A 22012-nucleotide genomic window follows, 5' to 3' on the forward strand; every position below is an offset into this window, starting at 1 on the left:
CTCTAAAAGTAATCCATTCAACTTGCTTTTATATCTGTGCTATTTGAGCTGCTGTGTTGTAGTGTGGGATCATTTAAGTCTTATCTTAAAAGACATATGGGCTAGTGATAAAAAAAAAGATAGGCCTAAGTCTACATTTTCCATGATCATCCTGCTATGCCAAATGTACTAAAGTGACACCAAAGAAACAATAATAAAAGAAACTTGAATATTTATTTTACTTCCTTCCTGCAGGCTTGTAATAGGCTCTAACATGCATTGACACATGCACTTGGCAGGTGATATGCTCTCAGAAAAACAGTTGAGATGTACAGACCTAAAGCCAAAGGAAAACCAACCACGCCTAAACTAAACTAACCAAACATCAAGCCTTATGCAGATTATTTAATCACTATAAATACAATACCAACAACACAATAGTCATGACTCCAGTGCATATTCATTTGGAGCATATATTGTGAGCATTACAGTCGTTTAACTGCCACAGCCCGCACTGAAGTAGTTTCCTCTTACCATTGGTGTCTTATGGAGGAGAAGCTGCCTGCTGAATATGGAGGTGAATTAATCCCATGACTCTGTCAGTAAAGTGAAGGTGTTCATTGATGCTCAGAGACACTGTGTCCTCCTGTTTGTTGTGGACAACGCCTTCTCCCAACAGCGAGACGCCATTAAAAGTTTGGCAATGACTCTTAGGAGTGAGTTTCTTATTGGGAAAATATCTTACATCCATGATTTTACTTTGTGTTTCAGCTGCTCGGTGAAAACAGGGAGTTGTTGGCGGTAAAGCCGAGTTAGCCGGTGTTGTTGCGAGCATAATGGCGGCCATTACAGTTCCTCTCCTGCTAGCTTAATTTAAGCTAACCAAATGCTAACTCGTTTCATGTACGTCCTCCTCCAACCGTTATATCCTTAAACATGTTGCTATGGACATTAGCTTTAACATGTTAATTAAAAAAAATAGTAGCTCCTCCTGTGTTTTTTAATTTCACGGAAAACGTCATGATATGTCTGACTTCCTTCAGCAAGTACTTGGCGAAACCGAACCAACGGCGCACACAAACTTCAACTTGCAGTTGGCAAGGTCAGCCCCGCCCACACTCATTTGGTAGTTTTGATTGGCCGTAACGTAAGAGTGACGTCTTAAGGGAACAAATCACACTCGTTTACAAGTCAAATGTAGAAAATAACCTTATTTGATTGGGTGAGCCTCTATGCTTTTGCGCATGCTCCTTACCTCCACCAGGACCAAGAGGGAAGAAGAGACTTTTTTTTTTTAAATTCATCGATAAAATAAAATTAAATAAAAAAACAAAATAAATTTATTTTTAAACATAAATTCAAATTAAATTAATTAAATTTTAAAAATGAGATAAAATAAAGTACGATAAACTATGATAAAATAAAAAAATAATAAAACAGTACACTGTGCACAGTTATATACATTTCAGTTTATTTAAAATGATAATTGTTTACATCATATGTGAAACAACAATATCAAACAACTAAGGAAGAACATGAAACAAACTAATACACTAATACAAAAAAATCATGTTTTAATCAACATAATTTTCCCAATTATTTGAGATGTTTTAAAAGCTTTGTTTGTTGCCATCTTAAAAATAGAGTCAAAGATATATTGTAGTTAAACACAAAACAGACAGATATTAAGTGTTATCTAAAGCACCCTAGCTTTATGAATATGATATCTGCCAACAAGACAAATGAGCCTGAGAGAATTATCAGATTATGAGCCTGTATTACAATTTAGAAACAAGACCATGTCTTCTAATATTGGCATCAGTCAGTGGTGTAGTGGTAGTCGATGAGGTGAGTGAAGTACTTGGTAGATGGGTAGGTTACTGTGGAGAAAGTGGGTATACTCTCTTATATATTCCAATTGCTTTTTGGCTGATAGGTGAGTATACTCTTAACAGCCAGAAAAAGAGATGGGTATACCCTGAATACCTGCATATACCCTCCACTACACCACTGTTGTCAATCTATTAAAGATTAGATAAATCAACAAGAAGAAATATCTGAAATTAAAGCTCTCTGCTGGCCTGGATATTAAAAAGCTTGTTTTTCTAGTCAAATCACTGTTTATTGCACTTTGCTCTTTGCCTCAGTTTTTGCCTTTGGCAGCCTGAGCATCTGTGCAATTTATAACAGCCTTACAACTGATTTGTGTTCATTTTTGTGTTGATTCAACTCTGCGGTAATTTCTGAGGGCGTTGTTGCGCTGCTTTGCAAAGTTTTAAAAAGTGCTCATGTTACTGTATCCACTTCATAACTTCCTCCTTTTGCAGGTACCTGAAAGGTGCCAAAATGGCGACACTGTGGCACGGTGACAACAGAGATGTTAACAGTGTTTGTTGAGGTGACTGATTAGAAATCTCAGCACATTTTTTCAAGACAAGTCACAAGTTAAAAAAATGTTACACCCAAACAAGTTTGGAGAGACTCACGGTCAAATATGATGCGGGACGTGATAAACAAAATTGAAGCCAAAGGGTTAGAACTTAGACATTAAGTAGTTTACACCTCTTCCAGTGGATCTGATACACTTATGAGTTTTCATACAGGAATGGTTGTTTCTGAATTAAATTCCACACACCTTCTTCTGGCTGGGCTCAGCCTTAGAGATAGGGTGAGGAGCTTGGACATCTGGAGGGAGCTCAGAGTAGAGCTGCTGCTCCTTTGCGTCGAAAGGCGTCAGTTGAGGTGGTTCGGGCATCTGATCAGGATCCTTCTGGGTGCCTCCTGTTAGAGGTGTTCAAGGCATGTCCCACTGGTAGGAGGCCCCGGGGCAGACCCAGAACACACTGGAGGGATTACATATCTCATCTGGCCTGGGAACACCTTGGGGTCCTCCAGGAGGAGCTGGAAAGCATTGCTGGGGAGAGGGACGTCTGGGGTGTTTTGCCTGGCCTGCTGCCCCCGCGACCCTGCCCTGGATAAGCGGATGAAAATGGATGGATGGATGGATGGATGGATGGATGGATGGACACCTTTTTTGTCATTATGTACCTGTAGACTATCCAGGTGACTTTCTGTGGCTTTTACAATTAGATCAAGAAACCTTAGTCAGAGAGTTACAATACCTGCTGTCTGTCCTTATTCTGCACAGGTAATAATTTACCACACATAAAATTTAAATCCCTAACTTGTTAAGTGTTCTTTTGCTGATTCTGCTCACATTTCCTTTAACAACATCAGTTATTCTTCTGTCTTTTCTCTCTTATAAATTATCGCGAGTAAACATTAACATGCTGTCTGAGGTGGATTGAAAGTGTCACACCTTTAAAACAGTTCCCTCTTGTTGCCACTTGGACCTGCCAATGTGCAACAGCTCTTTTAGAGTAGAGTTAACTATGTTAGAATAGAAACACTGGAGGGGTTTATACACATGACTCCCTCATATTTAAGTGCTTAATTCACCAACAAACCACTCAAAATAGTATTTTTGTTTGCCTATGTGCTGTTTTCACAAACAGTGGAGATGTGATTAAATTAAACCATTGTTTTAAGTTGAGGCAGTGTGATGTGGCTCGGGAGGATTTGCAGCTTCTCAACGGGCCTTTTCATTAGATCTCCAGCCCTGATTTATATTTCCCAAACTCCTCTCAGCACTGTAAGGTCATCCTGCCTTATTTCAGCCATAATCTGCATGCAGCCGAGGTGGTCAGCCTGCTCAGAGTTGTACAGTTGCATATTTTACAGCTGAAATGAGATCATTTCACTGACCTGAATTTCAGAGCTTGTTTGACATTTTCTAAAATAGTTTCTGAGGCCACTTAAAAAGGGCCAAAAGGGTAAGTCAGACTCATTTGGGCCTTTTGTGTAAAGTCTACTGTCAATGCCGCCTTGTAACAATAAAATGATGGTGGAGAATGTTCCCTTTTAGCCCAGAAAGTGTCACAGCGACATTCAGCTGTGTTTGCTCAACCACATGTGCTCTTGGTAACTAAACAAGACTTAAACATATTAATTATGTATTTCAACCAGGTGAGACAGATGAATCAAGCGAAGATTTGTTTCATATAGTATATGAGCGTGCGGATTAAAAGATGATTATACTGATTAAGATGTAACAGAAGTCTTTGGTGCTTGGACACTGGGGGACATCTGAGCAGCAGCAGGATAAATCTTCCTATAGAGTCCAGATACTGGTGGAAGTGTTGGTGGCTGATGACTCTGAGGATGATGGCTGATGAATCTGAGAAGACTAGGCGGTGATGGGGAGGTGGAGGGTGCGCACCGCTGCAGGCAGAAAAAAAACAGATTTAAACGAGAGGCAGTAAGATGATAGGGTAACACTTTACTTGAAGGTATCTACATAAGAGTGACATGACACTGTCATAACTATGACATGACACGGTCATGAACCTGTCATAAACATTATATACATGTCATAAACGTTTCTGACGGCTGTCATTAAGTGTCATTCGGTTTTTGTAATGACAAGTTGACATTGTTTGGGTTGTCTTGATTATGACAACTTGACATTAATCAAAGTGACATTTCCAGAAGATGTCTTGGTCATAACAACTTGACATTAACAAGAAATGCACCTCTTTTTGCGTTTATGACCAGGTGACATAATAATTGATACAGAGACATCTTCTGGTAATGTCATCCTGGTTAATGTCAAGTTGTCATTATAAGGACATCCCAAACAAATTTAATGTCAATTTGTCATGACAAAGACAACTTCTGGTAATGTCACTTTGATTAATGTCAAGTTGTCATAATCAAGACAACCCAAACAATGTCAACTTGTCATTACAAAAACCGAATGACGCTTAATGACAGCAGTCATAGACATGTACATAATGTTTATGACAAGTTCTTGACAGTGTCATGTCATAGTTATGACAGTGTCATGTCACCCTTATGTAGATACCTTCAAGTAAAGTGTTACCCTATCATCTTACTGCCTTAGGCCAACGGAGAAGGACTGTGCAATTGGTTGATTGTGAATCAGCAGTAGAACAGCAGGTGACTCCATTGACAGCCCCGCGCGATGACAGCTAGAGATAGAGTGAGCACGCGTGGAAATATGGTTATAGCCCAGCAACTAAACTGTTTTGTGCTTTAAAATTAATTTAGAAATTTAGATGGAATTGAATACCGACAACACCACACGTGCTCTACAAAAAATCAGGGGAGCAGATTTAAAAACCAAGCAGGAGAATAAAAGTCACTTAAAATGGAATTTGTCACATTTAAGAATAAACAATGATGGTACCATCAGTTACTAGTGTTGAAGTATAAAAGCAACACCATTAATAAAATACTAAAAACAGTAAAATACAGTTCGGGCTCGCTAAAACACTAAAAATGGCTGTTCAACAGTCAGCTAAAACCCTATCAAGCAGTTCAGTCCCATTCAGCAACTCCTTCCGTGTCGTCATCCACCCTTTCGGCACCCTTTCGCCAACTCCAGCCTTACACGACTTTCATGCTGACCCCAAATTGCTGCAACTTCCTGGGCTACAGACTTCCCGCTGCAGACCCAGGCCTGAGCAGAACGGCACTGGCAGACGCTGTCAGCTGCACATCTCCTTGCTGCACTTCTCGTGGATGTGGCTGATGGCTCTCGGGAGGGCTGCTCGTCTCTCAGTTGCTTGGTTTACTCAGGGTCATGACAGTTCAACAGTGCGCTGTTTAAAAAACAGAACAAAACACACGTCAAAACAGACCAAAAACAAGCAAAGCGATTAAAAATAAAACCATAAATAAAATCATATAAAAACTCACAGGGTAAAATAGAAGCACAGCACACTGATAAGAACATGCAAATAAATGATAAACACAGCAAAACATGGCGGCAAAGTGAATTTTTGACCCCATCACACAAGGTGTGAATGGCACGCTTCTAACCCTGTCTCATGACTGACCGTAAGCTATAACAGATATGATGGGTTAAGGGTTTGGAGGACAGCGTGAAGGGATGAGTCAGTCAACAAAACAAGTTATTAGCAGCTTTAACTTAAAAGAATCAGCTTCATTGTTCAGTTGTTTCAACTGTTTTCCCCCAAATAAAAATAGATCTGAGTCAGGAAAAAACGGATCTATGTGAAATATATACAACTGAAGTGGAACAAAGTCAAATGTTGCAGCAGCTGCAAGTTTGTTATGAGGAGTGTTTGAATACTTTAAATGTGACATGCTGAACAGAGGAAAGGCTGGAGGAGAAAGCAGCAAATAGAGTCCAGCTTTGTTTTCTCCTCTCTACATGTTTGCCTCATATGACTCATTCATTCAGGCTTTTAGTCCTTTAGAAACACAGAATACTTCCTCTGATTCATGGATTCTTTCTCTGCCCACTTCAATTATCCTCTGATAATTCTATCTGCCGTGTTCGCCGCTGACACACACTGCAGCATGATGTTGTGCTATACGAGGCAGCACCAGCGGACTATTTCCTTTCCAAAAACTCCTGAGTGAAGGGAGGAACTGTGTGTTCCCTCCTGTGTCCTCTCTTCTCCTTTAGCCTTTGCTCCAGTAGCACAGAGACCAGTGAGAGACGGAGAGAGAAAGATAAACGTGCCCTCCCCCTCAGACAGGGAAATGTGTGTGTGGGAGGGCTGTGAATTTCGCTCTGTGTTTGAGCGAATGTGTCATGTGTTCAGACCGTGTATCTCCATCGATGTGGAGCCGCTCTGGTTCTCTCAAGTCCAAATTCTTTTGTAAATGTAAGTTGATTCATCCTCTGCCCATCTTTTGTCCTTAATCATGTCTGAATTAGTTTCAGCGGCCCTCTGTGCTTCGGCTGCTCGGGCAGTAATGACGGACAGATAGAAGGGGCTGGACTCTCAGCGCTTTCATTCTCCATCTGTCTATTACTCCAGTAATAGACCAAATATTCTGCTGCATGCACTAAGAGGTGAATCAAAGGTTAAGTCAGGGGACAGATGGATTATTAGTATCAGGACAGAGCTGTCTTCTGAGAGAGAGGAGCAGAGCAGAGCGCAGGAAAAACGAATGTATCATCTCACTGGGTCCAGAGGGGAACTCAGAGCTGTGCTCAGGTCAGAGCTGGATTTTAAATCTCTCCTGGTTTCTAATTAAATTATTTATTCTTCATTTATTTTGAAGTTGAGCACAAATGGGACCGATTCAAGTATGTAGAAGTAGTATTTCAGTAACTGGAATTCATTCATTTTACTTCCTGCTCACTGTTTGTTTGTGTGTGTGTGTGTGTATGTGTGTGTGTGTGTTTATGTGTAATTACAGAGAAATAATATAAGTTTGGGGATGCACTTCCAGTCTTGGGTGATGCACTTGTTGCAAGTCACTTTGGACAAAAGCCTCTGCTTAGTGAATGTAATGTTAGACTGAGACTGAGCAGGAAACTAACACGCTAACACTTTAAACATGACTTCACGCTGAGGGCACGTACTCTACATAGGTGGTAGTTTTGATGACTGAGTGCTACTTCAGAGAGCCAGCGTGTGACTGAGGGCAGCACTGGAGAAGTGCACACATAAAACAAAATATCTTTTCCATCTCACTTCCACATTAAACTGCTGACTTGTCCACCAAAATCACTTATCTTAGCTAATAGCACTAGCATTGATAACAGAACATCATACCTGCAAAGCTCGCAAGGTGCCACTAGTTGCGACCCAAATGCCAGAATGACGTTGGCATTGTATTTTTCTGCACACCGTACATCAACAGATATGCTATATTATGTTTAATGTGTGGTGGATATGTTGAGACAGACATGTTACTTTATGTTTCAATTTTTATCTTTATGTTGCGACAAAGCTGTGGTTAATGTGTGGTTGGGTTTAAGCACAAAATCCTCTTGGTTAAGGTTTGGAAAACATCATGTTTTGCCTTAAAATACCTGGTTTTGTTGACACAAACACAGCTTGAAAAAACAATAGTTTTGTCCCAACAAACAGCTGAAAATGTTCCACTGTGTCGTCAAAAAAATACCTGGTTTTGTCACAACAATGGCTGGAAATATCCCAATATGTTGTTAAAAAATGGTTTTGTCACAATGAGCACAGCTGGAAATGTCCCAACGTGTTGTTAAAAAAATACCCAGTTTCCTCGCAACAAGTATGGCTGGGAATATCCTGACGTGCCATCAAAAAAATAAACGGTTTTGTCGCAACAAGCATGGCTGAAAAAGTTCCAACATCTTAATAACAAGTGTGGCTGGAAATGTCCTGACATGTTAAAAAAACAAACCAAAAAAAACTTTTGTCGCAGAAAGCAGGGCTGGAAATGTCTTGACGTGTCGCTTAAAAAAACGTGGGTTTTGTTGCAATAAACACAGCTGGAAATGTCCTGACATCTCGTCAAAACTCACCCAATTTCTTATTTGTTGGTCTCGAGCAGTTGTCTGCTGCTGTCTGTTGCTTGGCAGCAGTTGTCACGCCATCCACCATCCCCTCCACCTACCGATGAGAAACTCAGCTCATGGACATATAACCTAAACTACAACACTTTAGAAATGTTAATATTATATGTAGGAAATGTACAAATGTAACATATCTGTGGTTTGCAGAGATGTACAATGCAGATATTTTATTCTGGCGACTGGGGGGCTTTCTACAAGCTGTCATTTCAAACCTGACAGGGCGCAGTTTGATGCAGTAGCTGAGCGGTGTATGAAATGGAAGCAAAGTGAAAGTATTGAAAGTAATGAAATGGAATGTGGATGATGTAAACCAATCAAATAAAATAATACATGTATTTCAGGTCATTTTTAGAGGCCGCACAAAATGTGTCTGGGGAACTATCCTGCACATGCAACAAAGCTACACAATCCCCTGAATATATTATTGTAATGATTAAACATTTGGTAGAGACAAAACAGAGCGGACATGAGTTTAAGGCTTTCACTGATCAAGTGGACACAAATATGACTTCAGATGACTGATAATTTCGCTCTGCTGGATCTACTAAAAGAGCGACAGTAAATATATCAGTTAATATCTTTATAAGGCAGTGATTTGCCAGATGTGTTGTTTAGCCTATCATGCAGTTCTTCTGCCCCCAAATGGTCGAGAAAAAAACGAATGCCGCTTTAAAACTTTTTCATACATCATAAAACGGTCAACAGATGTCAGAGAAGACGGACTGCAGGCAGACACATGAGCTTAAGTTTATGAGATTTTGTTGATAACCAACCAAAACTGGAGTGGACACATTCTGCATATTTGGAATTTCTGGATGACGGAAAAGTCGACAAGGCTGCTTTCCTATCAAAGAACACTGGTGCAGGCTACATTGCACAATATCAGCCTTAACTAGTTTTTATATAAATCCTACAGATCACACTAAAGAAGTAATTTACAACCTTTAAGTCCTTAAACATGTAAAGTTATCCTGAAACTATCAGGCTAAAAGCTATCATTCCAAAAAAAGATCTGTTGTTTAATATCACTTAACACTCACACTAGAAGTAAAAATACATCGTAAACAGTCCTGAGTTACATCACCTCCTTCCCTCACAACTGTAACAAACCGTCTTTGAGCTTTTGCCGGCTTTTAATTGTGATGTGGATCCGCGGAGCAGAGCAGTGTGGGAGTGAGGAGGAGCGGCAGGAGAGGTTACCTTGAACTCTTGTACCTCCAGTCTTGTGGAAATCCTTCTCTTGTCCGTGAAATTTAAGGGCTTTCTCTAAATTCTCTGGCAGGACACGGGCTGCATACGGTCCTTGACCCCCAGACACAAAACCCCAGACGGCGGTTTTCCATGAGAAACTCCCTGTTCAGCAAGGATATGAGCTGCATGACAGACATGACATTTTATAATTTAGGCAGTGAGCTGATTGCTGCACTCTTTCAGGGAGAGGAAACATTAGTGTATGAAACAAGAGGAAATGCAAGCTCAAATTTGTACATTAATGTAACGTGTGTTTAAATTGAAGTGTATTGTATTGCGCCAATACAATCCTCAACCTGTAATCTATGATTTTCTTCCTTCTCTTTTTCATTCATTTTTTGAATTTTATTTGACTTTGAAGCTATACTTTTGGGGTTGGGGGTGTATTACATGTGTGTTAAACAGTGTTGTGTGTAACGCGTTACAGTAACGTAACTACTTTAATTGGGTAAAAAGTAGTGTAACGCGTTACTACTGAAAATATGGTAACGGAACGTAGTTACTTTGTCAGTTGGGCACAACGTTACTTTTCCCGGGGACAGATTTGACAGTGACACTGCCTGTCTGCCTCAGCTGCGCACTAGGCAGGAACTGTGACAGTTGCCATGTCAACAGTACAGACAGGAGTGCCAAAATCAAGAATCGTATGAGGAATATGGAAGATACACACGCCTCCTCGGATTATTTTAACGGTTTGTCAACCGAAGACAGGTTAGCTTATTGTAATAAGCTAACAATTAGCAACGGAGTGAGGTTTCCTGACCCGTACTTAATGTCGGGTCAGTGGGTCACCGACCCAACGAAATGGCCTAAGCTACAGTGGCCGGACATTTTTTTATATCTTGTGGAGAAACCCAGCGTTTATACGCATGAAAAACTCAAGGCATATAAATCCGTTGATGTATATAATTTTGTACTTTGCGGTCATGTCCAAGATATTGAATACCGGGATTTATCTGATGGTTTTTGTGCTCTACGGACCGAAGTACTGCCGAGCCAGTGACAAGGACACAAAACAGTAACGTTAACTAATGTACAAGACCTGGGCGATTCTGAAAAAGTCGACCAACTATATACTGACAGCGAACTGCACTTGTATGGCTGGGTAAGTGTTGTTTAATGTAACGTTAACCTCGCTAGTCAGACCTCAGACATGGGCAACATACGACCCCGGAACCTCAAAGGAAATCAAAACGACCCCCAAAACATCAATAAAATGCAGCATTGTGTTGGCAGAAAACAACAGTCATAACCTGCCTACATTCCTGGCGCTGTACCAGAAGAGAAAATGAATTAATTTATTCGTGCAGGTCTGTAGCTTACTGCAAAGTATGAGTCTGTTACACAAACACAGTCTCACAGTTACACACGTAATAACAGAACAGAAAATTATTTATTCATGAATATGACACTATTTGTTCAAAGATAGTGTCTGTGAATATTAATATTTTCCTCATTCAGTGATGCAGCAGGTCTGGCAAATAGGCTATTAGTAGTAGTAATCTGTCATGTAACAAATTCATGTAGCCTAGTTAACACAAATTAACTCTCACTCTTTAATCTTTATTTTATCACCAAAGTGGTAAATACCAGTGGGAAACTCGCATTTTTTCACATTTAGGAAATGAGATGGGGTTCTACCCAAAGTCAAGCACCATAAAAGTAACATAAAAGTAACGAGTAACGCAAAAAGTTACTTTTCACAGAGGGTAACTAAGTAAAGTAAGGGATTACTTTTTTTAAGAAGTAACGAGTAACGAGCAAACAATACTTTTTAAAAGTAACTTCCCCAACACTGGTGTTAAATACTCAGTGGTTGTATTTGTATGTCTTTGTTGAGTGTTGTTAAAATCAATAAAGATAACGTTTCTACAGTAGAATTATCCAGCTGGCGACTGAGCCGGTGAGTAAAATGGTTAAAGGGGAACTAATGTGTTTTTCAACCTGGGCCCTATTTTACAATCTACTTTTGTCTAAATGAGTGATAGGATGTTCAATATTTGACATTTCTCCAGTCCGAAGCTAGGGCTGACCTGCCTGCAGCCAGTCAGCACCCGCTATATTAAATAATAGGGCTCTCAGACAGCGTCAAACAACGTCCACTAACGGTGGACGGTTGCCCCCCCCTTGGCCCAACTGTTGAAAAACACACGCTAAAGTGCCCTCTTAGCAGCCAAGACGCACACTAAAGTGCCCTCTTGGCAGCCAAGACGTGCGCTAAAGTGCCCTCCTGGGAGCCAAAACCTGCGCTAAAGTGCCCTCCTGGGAGCCAAAACCTGCGCTAAAGTGCCCTCCTGGGAGCCAAAACATATGCTAAAGTGCCCTCTTGGCAGCCAAGACGTGCGCTAAAGTGCCCTCCTGGGAGCCAAAACCTGCGCTAAAGTGCCCTCCTGGGAGCCAAAACATATGCTAAAGTGCCCTCTTGGCAGCCAAGATGCGCGCTAAAGTGCCCTCCTGGGAGTCAAAATGCGTGCTAAAGTGCCCTCCTGGGAGTCAAAACGCGTGCTAAAGTGCCCTCCTGGGAGCCAAAACACGCACTAAAGTGCCCTCCTGGGAGCCAAAACATGCGCTAAAGTGCCCTCTTGGCAGCCAAGATGTGCACTAAAGTGCCCTCCTGGGAGCCAAAACATGCGCTAAAGTGCCCTCTTGGCAGCCAAGATGCGCGCTAAAGTGCCCTCCTGGGAGTCAAAACGTGTGCTAAAGTGCCCTCCTGGGAGCCAAAACGCGCACTAAAGTGCCCTCCTGGGAGTCAAAATGTGCGCTGAAGTGCCCTCCTGGGAGCCAAAACGCGCGCTGAAGTGCCCTCCTGGGAGCCAAAACGCGCACTAAAGTGCCCTCCTGGGAGCCAAAACATGCGCTAAAGTGCCCTCCTGGGAGTCAAAATGCACGCTAAAGTGCCCTCCTGGAAGCCAAAACCTGCGCTAAAGTGCCCTCCTGGGAGCCAAAACATATGCTAAAGTGCCTTCTTGGCAGCCAAGATGCGCGCTAAAGTGCCCTCCTGGGAGTCAAAACGCGTGCTAAAGTGCCCTCCTGGGAGCCAAAACGCGCACTAAAGTGCCCTCCTGGGAGCCAAAACGCGCGCTGAAGTGCCCTCCTGGGAGCCAAAAGGTGGCGAGAATGCGGTGTATGTGCCCTTTTTCTTCTTTTTGACCCTGCCCTTCAAAAAGTCTGTGCACACCACTGCTCCTTGCGTTTGTAAGGTAAGTCCAGCGGCAACTTCCTGCAACAACTCAAATCTCGCAAGACGTGAGATTTCAGAGCCAGACTTTCACTCTCTGAGTGAGTGTTTTTATTTGCCACAACAAACACGTCCAAATTTTTACCCAATTTTGACCAACTGGATCCGGATGAGCCATTTGAATTTGATGACTGCCCGTATTTATCTGAACACGGAGTACATGTACGCAGAGCTCATTGAAACTGAAGAGCGGACGAGGAGAGAGAGGGAGCGGCAACAGGCAGACGAACATGTCCGAATCCAGCTAAAGGTAAAAACAGATGTTCATTTCTCCTTTCCGTTATGTTGTCGGATAATTATACCAACAATCCGAGCCTATCTGTGTGAAAAAAAATGCACATTGTTTGATGCAGTCTGAGTGGCCTATTATTTAATATAGCGCATGCACATGGGCTGCAGGCAGGTCAGCCCTAGCTTCGTACTGGAGAAATGTCAAATATTGAACATCCTATCACTCATTTAGACAAAAGTACATCGAAAAATAGGGCCCAGGTTGGAAAACACATTAGTTCCCCTTTAATTATGGTTATAAAAAAGCATGTACCTAACTCACAGGACACACAATGACAGATGTATTTGTCCTGTGTTTGCAGAAAACAGTCAGTCACACAGACTTAGGGACAGAAACAGAAACTGGTCGATCCAGTTTACCTTCCATCCATGTTGTTTACTGGAATCTGTTTATTATTTGCTTGTTGCTATGGGACTTTTAGCAGTCACCCCTCGCTCACCCACGCTGAACCTTTAAAGCCAACAAACAGACACACAGAGGACAGGGACAGGAACACAAATAAGGTTAAGGGAGAGGAGACATCACCGTGTGTGTGTGTGTGTGTGTGTGTGTATGTGTGTGTGTGTGTGTGTGTGTGTGTGTTGGGGTATGGGCGCCGGTGAAAATTGGAAAGTGAGTCATCAGTTTTTAATCTGTTTTTAATCATCTCAGTACACATTCATGGAGCTCTCTGCCATTTACTGAGCAGCCAAAGTGTTTATTTTCATTTAAGCAGTTTTGGAGGTAAAAACTTAAAATTTAAAGAGGAGATGAAGATGAGTAATTTAGTCAGTTATGACACACTCACATAAAAACACCACAGCCTGATGTGGTCCTGAAATACTGAAATCCTAAATATCAGGCCATCTGGGAGCAATTCAGTGAATTAATTTGTTTAATTATCCTATTTTAAGAAAGAGGAGGTACTGTTTTTGGGAAAACAGGGTCCAGTAATGTCCAGACTTTTTTTGCCTGTGTGCATGTCCTTGTGTATCAGTCTGTGTTCCCTCTCTAAATTCAGAGGTTTGTGCGGGTCCATGAACGCAGCACAGGTGGAACTCTTTACTTTTTTCTTCAGCAGCAGTTGGTGGAGTTTTGAGTCATTCACTTTTACCTGCCTGTCCATTGTTGCCTTACAGTATGTATGCTCTGAAGGTTAAGCAGACAGAAAGCTCAACAATAAAGTGAAACATTGATGTTTCCAGCACCTTGCAAAGACCACGCTGGGTGGAGTGGTGATTGTTCTGCATCAGAAAAAAAGTCTGATTAAAAAAAAAAAAGGCAGAAAAAAGTGATAAGGATAAAACTGGTGTGGCAACATGATGTTACAGAATCTGAATCTGCTACAAAAAATAGTCCACCCCAGACCTCTGAGGTAAATGTACATGAAATATGTTGACAGCTTTCTGAGATAACCAAACAAACCAGAAATCTAACCTCAATGAGCATTTAAAACGGAATGATCCTAAAGCTATAGGACGCCAACTTTTTTACCGAAGTGAGTCATACAAATGAAAATCAAACAATCAGATCTGCCTGCATCATCTAAACCAAGGAGTCACCTTTATGTTGGAATTCCTCCAACGTCTCACACCTTGATCACAGTCCACAGTGGCAGCTGAGCTGTTGGCCCTCGACCAAGCCCAGAGAGCATGAGGGCTGTTTTACGTAACCAAAATCTGATTAATTCATAATCATCACATCTGTCCTGTCACATGGGTGAAACAGGTACATCTTCTAGAAATGCCTGGTCACACAGAAAAGACCAAAGTGAAATTCTACATTTGGAGCTGGGGGTGTTTTTGCATCATTGCTGCACTGCTCGCAGCTCTCTGCTGCCATGGAGACGTGGAGGTTGTTTACCCAACCTGGGCGTCGCGCACAGGGGAAAGTGAACTGATTCAACTTGTATTTTTCCACTGCATTAAAATAGTTCTCTGCGTTGATATGGTATGTTTTTACCATGTTTCAAATCTCAACTCTATGACAAGATCTACCTCGCCCACCTCAATCATATCCATCTCACATGTTTTCCTTCTACCATTCCTTTATCACCTTGTGGTGAAGACAGACAGCATTTAAATTCCACCTAATATGTCATTAAGGATTCAAACTTAAGTACTGGTGTTTATGGTATCAAGGTAGTTACTGTGATCTTGGTGAAGTAACTTGAAGAATTTTCACTTTCTCTTTTGCTGAAAATACTAGGTTTCTGGGGCACATTTCCCACTGGAAAAGCAGTGATGCCTCTGTAAAATACTATCAATTACAAGTTGCAACAAAGCACCCACATTTGGTGCCAAAAAAGCTGATGGAAACACAGTGTAAGTTGCTACAAAACACCAATGTTTGGTGCCCTATAAGCCACTAGAAACACAGCGACAGGTTGCTACAATACACCCACATGTGGTGCCTAAAAAGCTGATGGAAACACAGGGACAGTTGCTACAAAACACTCATGTTTGGTGCCTAAAAAGCTGATGGAAACACAGTGTGAGTTGCTAAAGAACACCAATGTTTGGTGCCCTATAAGCCACTAGAAACACAGTGGCAGGTTGCTACAAAACACCCACATTTGGTGCCTAAAAATTCGTTAGAAACACAGCCATAGGTAGCTAGAAAAAAAGCACTGTTAGTGCTTAAAAAGTCACTAGAAATACAGCCATGGGTTGCTACAAAATACGAATGACTGGTACCTAAAAAGTGCTATTTAGCGCTGTTTGGTGCCAATAAAGCTGCTGGATACACAGCGATGCATTGCTACAAATCACCCATGTTTGGTTCCTTAAAAGCCACAAAAATACAGTGACAGGTAGCTATAAAACACCTACGTTTGGTGCCTAAAAATCCGCTGGAAACACAGCGATGGGTCACTACAAAACACCAATGCTTGGTGTATATAAAGCGCTTTTTAGCACCATTTGGTGCCTAAAAAACTGCTGGAAACACAGTAGGAGTTGCTACAAAACACCAATGTTTGGTGCCTTTAAAAGCCAGTATAAACACATCAACAAGTTGCTACAGAACACCCACATTTGGTGCCGAAAAAGCTGGTGGAAACACAATGATTGGTTGCTACAAACCACCCGTGTTTAGCCCCTACAAAAACAACCAGTTTTGTTGTTTGTTGGTCCTAAACAGTGGTCTGCAGCTTGGTAGCCATCGTGCCTTGGTGTCACGCCATCCATAGTCCCTTTAACTTCCACCTGTGTGTGTGATTTATGTGTTATGTGTAAACATATGTATGTTTTACTTCTCTGTTTGTGTCATAACTGTGACAGGATGGGGCGTCCTTTTGACAAGACCTGAAATCAAAATGAATGAATGAATGAATTTATTCATTCATAAATACCTATTATTAAGGGTTACCATTAAGTATTTAGGTTCAAATTAGTATTTGTGTCTCAGGGAAATATTTCTTACATGGCTCTGATTGCATTGTGTGACATACTGAAAATGTGTCATTAATGGTATGTATGTTCTCCAGAGCACTTGCGTTGTTTAATGAACACCAGCAGGGTCAAACCTGATGTTTGTTACAGCTGCAGTTCATCACTTTAAGTGGATGACAACTCATTTAATCAAAGTTTGCAGACACACAGACACTGTGTTGCTGTTAAAAGCTCTGATCAGATGAGGAACATATTTCTCAAGTTGAAACACCAAGTTCTGCTGTGTGTGTGTCACCAGAACAGAAAGAGCAAGAGGGCATCAAGCATCAGTATCATCCTGGTTGCTATGCAACGCAATTTTTTGAGAATGACGTAGAAGCCACAAATCAACATTTGTACCTAATACATGGTAACAAACAGGATAATGATATCGAAAATAACAGACAAGTGGAAGTTGGAGGTGGTCTCTCAGCACGCTGCTGCAGAAAATGATGAGAAGACCATTCTGAAACAGAAGACGAGGGAACATGACGACCCATCAGAGAGAACTGAGTGCATGTTTTGCAAAAACTCAGACCTGGAGGGACAGTTCACCCCCCAAAATCAAAATACATGTTTGTCCTTCCCTGCCTTTACAGCTATTACTTAATCTAGATTGTTTTGGTGTGAGTTACCAAGGGCTGTATCATCAGATAGGCACAAAGCCTGCATCCAAAATTCCACACTAAAATGCTATTTAGTATGTTAAAACAGTTTGTGATATTTTTTTAGTACGACTAAAACCTTTGTATGAAACCAGTAGTGTGTGAATTGCTAAATATGGACTACCCTAACCTGATGGCAGAGACCAGGTATTTTTGTGTAGCAACAGGGTGTGATCCCTCACTGGCTTCCAAACAACTGATGACACTAAGGCTACTTTTTCATCTTTTGTGGATGAGGGTGCTTTGTTCTGCAGTATTACACACTTGAGTGTAGAAGTTTCTGATGTTTTATTTAATGAGTATAAAGACTTTATCAGATACAGTGGAGAGTCTAAAGAAAAGAAGTTGCCGGAGGGCTCTGCCGCTGATAAACAGTCTGAATTCAAACCTTTAACTCTGAGAGCACATGTTCTTTTCAAGCCGTCACAGAGAAGCTCCATGTGTTTGCTGCATGTGACTTTGTGGGATTTTTGAAGACTGTTCCTTGGTATAAAAGCCTTGAGTGGTAATTTATAGTCAAGTGTTCTTGTCCAAGAACATGGAGTAACACACAGAAGGTCCAGCGTATGAAATATTATCATTTAAACCTTGGGCAGGCTTTCAAGTCATGCCCAGCTCTAATAGAAGGATTCATATCTAAATGACATTGAATTATGTCAAAGAGCAAGATTATAAAGACATGAGGGGGCCAAAGACCCACGGATGTTTGGAAAAGAGAAGCTGCACATACAGATACGTCTGTGGGGAAGCAAAAAAAGGTTTTTAGTAACATATTTGTTCCTTCATTCATGTTTAGAAGCCTGTGAGGAAAGTAAAATATACTTTTATCTTGAACTTTATACAAACCACTTTATTTGGAGGTAAAAGCTGAAGAGAGTACATCTGAATTATTTGCAATAATCTCTGACTGCACAAGGAGGTTTGCCCATTGACTGTGATGAATATTTGCAACCAATAATTCATTTTCTTTTCAAGTAAGTCTGGCTAAGATAGGAGTTTGTTTAAAACCTGTATGATAATCTTACTGCTCTGTCTTATATCCATCCATTTTCATCCATTTATCCAGAGCTGGGTCGTGGGGGCAGCAGGCCAAGCAAAGCATCCTAGACATCCCTCTCCCCAGCTCCTCTTGGGGGACCCCAACGTGTACCCAGGCCAGATGAGATATGTAATCCCTCCAGCATGTTCTGGGTCTGCCCCGGGGCCTCCTACCAGTGGGACGAGCCTGGAACACCTCTAACGGTGCCCATGGAGCATCCTAAAGGCTAATTTATGCTCCCTTTACGTATGAAAATGTACACGTCCGTTTCAAACGATGTTACCGTCACTGCCCACATACTTCCATGCGCCCTTTACGTCGGCATGGATGTCAACCAATATATCCACCAGGAGGCAGCCCAGCGTCAAAAGTTTATGACAACAACAAACTCAAAAACAAACATGGCGACTGTGGAGGAGATACTGATTATGTACCTCTTGTATAAAAGACAAAAACAGGGGCAGCGTTGTAGGAGGCGGTGGTCGGTGAGGCCGTTAAATACATCACAACTGGAGGACGGAGAATTCTTTTCTCTAGTACTGCCGATGAGAGAAATTGAATTGTTATTTCTTCTTCGTGTCTCACTAGAGCTACGTATCGGGTAGTGACAGCAACACTGCCCCCACGGTTCCCGGTAGTACTGCTCCGTTTGGCCCGTATCCGTAAGCTTTATGGAAACGTGCAGAAATACAGACGAAATGACCGCGAAGCACGGACAGAAGGCTCCATCCATATCCAGATCCGTATTTAACGTTGAGCATAAATGGGCCTTTATGCTACCTCTCTCAGTGACAGCTTACTGGCTCTGAACTGTAGTTGGGAACATCCACATCCCAATCCTCACCTATGGTCAATTTAACTTGGCTCGTCATCAGCTGGTAAGTAGCTTCTGGACCACTCTACAGAAGGAAGGATGGTGAGGCGATCAGATGCCGTTCAACTAACATTGGCTTTATTGCAGTCTTCACCGCAAGACAACAAACGTGGCCTTCTCATGAGGTCCAACAGCAGCCCTGAGTTTATCTAGACACTCAGTACTACTGCTGTCATCACTATTTGCTGAATGCCATCTTCACCATGACACTGCGAGAGAGCTGCTTCCCTCCACACACACCAGAGCACACGTCACACCCTGACAGGCTACCCACAAGGCCACCGCCCTTAAAGGGAAGAAAGGTTGAACCGGTAACACTAACCAGTTGCCCAAACCACCTCAACTGACCCCTTTCGTCCCGAAGGAGCAGCGGCTCTACTCCGAGCTCCCTCCAAATGTCAAAGCTCCTCACCCTATCTCTAAGGCTGAGCCCAGACACCCCACGGAGGAAACTCATTTCAGCTGCTTGTATCCACGATCTCATTCTTTCGGTCACTACCCAGAGCTCATGACCACAGGTGAGGGTTTGGACGTAGACGGTCCAGTAAATCAAAAGCTACCCCATCTGGGTCAGCTCCCTCTTCACTATGACAGTCCGGTGCAGTACCCGCAATACTGCAGATGCCGCACCAAACCACTGACCCATCTCTAGATGTCTAGCGTAAATTGTGGTTACATTGCAGCCCGTTTCTTTTGGTGCTCGCTGCAGCGGTTTCGCTCAATACTGGACCTCTTCCAAAAATGATTGGTCCCATTAGTCACTTGGGACCAGCTTTGAATATTTTCAGTCACCCTTTAATTAGCAGAGGTATTTTAAAGCCTCTAAGTCTGATAGACATCCACTGGCAAACATCTTGTAAATTAATTTGTATGTATTCTAACTGCACTGGTAATAAAATGTATACCGTATACTGTTAGTACGTAGTGTGAAATTGTGACACACAGCTGGATTTTATCAGTTGCTGAGCAGAGTAGATGTGCAGGTGAAAAGCCGGCCACATTATCTGCAGTTGCTTGTGAATACATTTTAGGAGGAAAGGTTTCTCAGCAGCTGAGTCGTGTTCTCTGTTTCTTTATAATGTGCAGCAGGTGCAGCTCTAGTAAAAGGATCAGGATTTACAGCAGATACAAAAACCAAATGGCATTTACAGCAGATCACTATCGTCTTACAGAGAACACAATCGTACGTAAGATCTCTCTTTGTTCAACTGTACTTAGCTTCAACACATCAGCCGACACTTCCTAAAGTGACAGATCAACGGCAGCTGTCACTGCTGAAACAGCAACTTAAACACTATAACCATTACCACCACACACTCTTCAACTACTCCACCACTCAAACTCAGATTTGGATTACTTTAATCTCTGGCTCTTTAAATGACAGTTTAACTGTTTTCATTGCTTGATCATGGACTCACATTTCAGCTGCTTTCATCTTTTACTCTCTTCAGCTGACTCTGACCTTTTTTCAGCTCTTACAGCTGAAACACACGGGGCACTGCGTCACATAGGCGGAGCAGAGCAGGGTATATTGGGTCTCATTCATGAAATGTTCATAAATCTGCGAGTAGATTTGCACATAAAAAACCTCGGTACTAAAACCCTACCGCGGATTCATGAACGCCACAGAAAACTAGGATCTGATCGGAGGTATGTATGTATGTTCATGAATGCCAATCAATTGCAAATTGACAGCACGCTTCCGTTTATCAGCAATTAGCCTACATCCCCACCCATGAATAGCCAGTGGCCGCCATATATGGAGGCCATAATTACTAAGGACAGGTGCATCCTGTCGACCTGTGAACATGGAGTCAACAAAGAAAGACAGGGAGTGAAAGAAAAACTTTTTTGACAGTGAGATTGAAGTTATTTTAGATGAAGTGGGGTTGAGAAAAACCATTTTATTTTCTTCTGTTAGTAGTGGTGTGACAGGGACAGGTAAATCAAAGGTCTGGAGGGAGGTAACAGGTGCTGTTAACTCTGTCATTTTTATGTTAGAACCATCCAAAAAGATAAAACGAAAACGGTTTGACGTGAAACTTGATGCAAAAATGACAGCTACAGGGGAGACAGATACTTAAAAATCTGAGCCTGTGTGTGGTGAAAATAACCACTTTACATGGACATACAGTGACTAATTTACTTTGACTAATTTACACCGGGAAAATAGGGTCCAGGTTGAAAAATGCCTACGTTACCCTTTAACTAAATTCAACTGGTCCTGACAAATCAAGCTGACAGTGGGCCTTCAATCAGTGATGGGTTGTCGGTGAGTGTTTTTGCCCTAGTTTTTGCTGTGTGTTCTGCACTGTTGGCTGCTGCTGGAAGCAAACCATTTTCTGCTGCTGTTACACTAGTCAAGGCCCTGACACACCAAGCCAAGAGTCGTCCGTTCGTGCTGCCCTTGTCCTTGTTTTTTTTTCTTTGCCGACTCAACATGTTGAATTGGCGTCGGCGACAATGGAGCCAGTTGGTGAATGAAATTACTCCTACTGGCAGTTCAGCTCTGTGCACAAGAAGAGAAACTAAAGTGACGAAATCAAACAAACGGCTACAGTCAAGAGGCTGTGCAATGAAACAAACTAGTTATATTAAGTAATATTATGTTTTTAGCCTTTGAGCTCTTCAGCAGAAACAGTTCATCATGGTTTGTGTTGTTGTGTGATAGCACACGGTTAATATCATTTGTTCTAACGTGCTAACTGGCGTCTTGAATGCTGTCTTCCGGTTTACCTTTTTGAATGACGAATACAGACTACCGGCACCTGCTGGCATGGAGACTTATTTCAGAACGTTAGTCAGCCATTGGCTGTACTCTGCGGTGTGTTCAGGTGCAACTTTTTGGCTAAGACGCTTGCGA

General features: G+C 41.9%; 1 long non-coding RNA gene across 3 annotated transcripts in view; it reads right to left on the reverse strand.

Annotated features, from left to right (window-relative positions):
* Positions 1-1453: 1453 nt before the first annotated feature.
* LOC144467028 (uncharacterized) overlaps positions 1454-22012 on the reverse strand; it is a 153693-nt gene continuing 133134 nt past the window's right edge. The window contains exons 7-11 of one of the 3 annotated variants that reach the window (XR_013493412.1): positions 13521-13611; positions 9581-9753; positions 8330-8417; positions 5470-5663; positions 1454-4260 (exon numbers count right to left, since the gene is read on the reverse strand). This is a non-coding gene — a long non-coding RNA (uncharacterized LOC144467028). Of the gene's footprint in view, positions 4261-4909; positions 5664-8329; positions 8418-9580; positions 9754-13520; positions 13612-22012 lie in introns of those variants that run through there. The other 2 variants (XR_013493411.1, XR_013493413.1) reach the window with 2 other exon arrangements.

This window comes from Epinephelus lanceolatus, chromosome 15 (assembly GCF_041903045.1).
Source record: "Epinephelus lanceolatus isolate andai-2023 chromosome 15, ASM4190304v1, whole genome shotgun sequence".
Lineage (NCBI taxonomy): Eukaryota > Metazoa > Chordata > Actinopteri > Perciformes > Serranidae > Epinephelus > Epinephelus lanceolatus.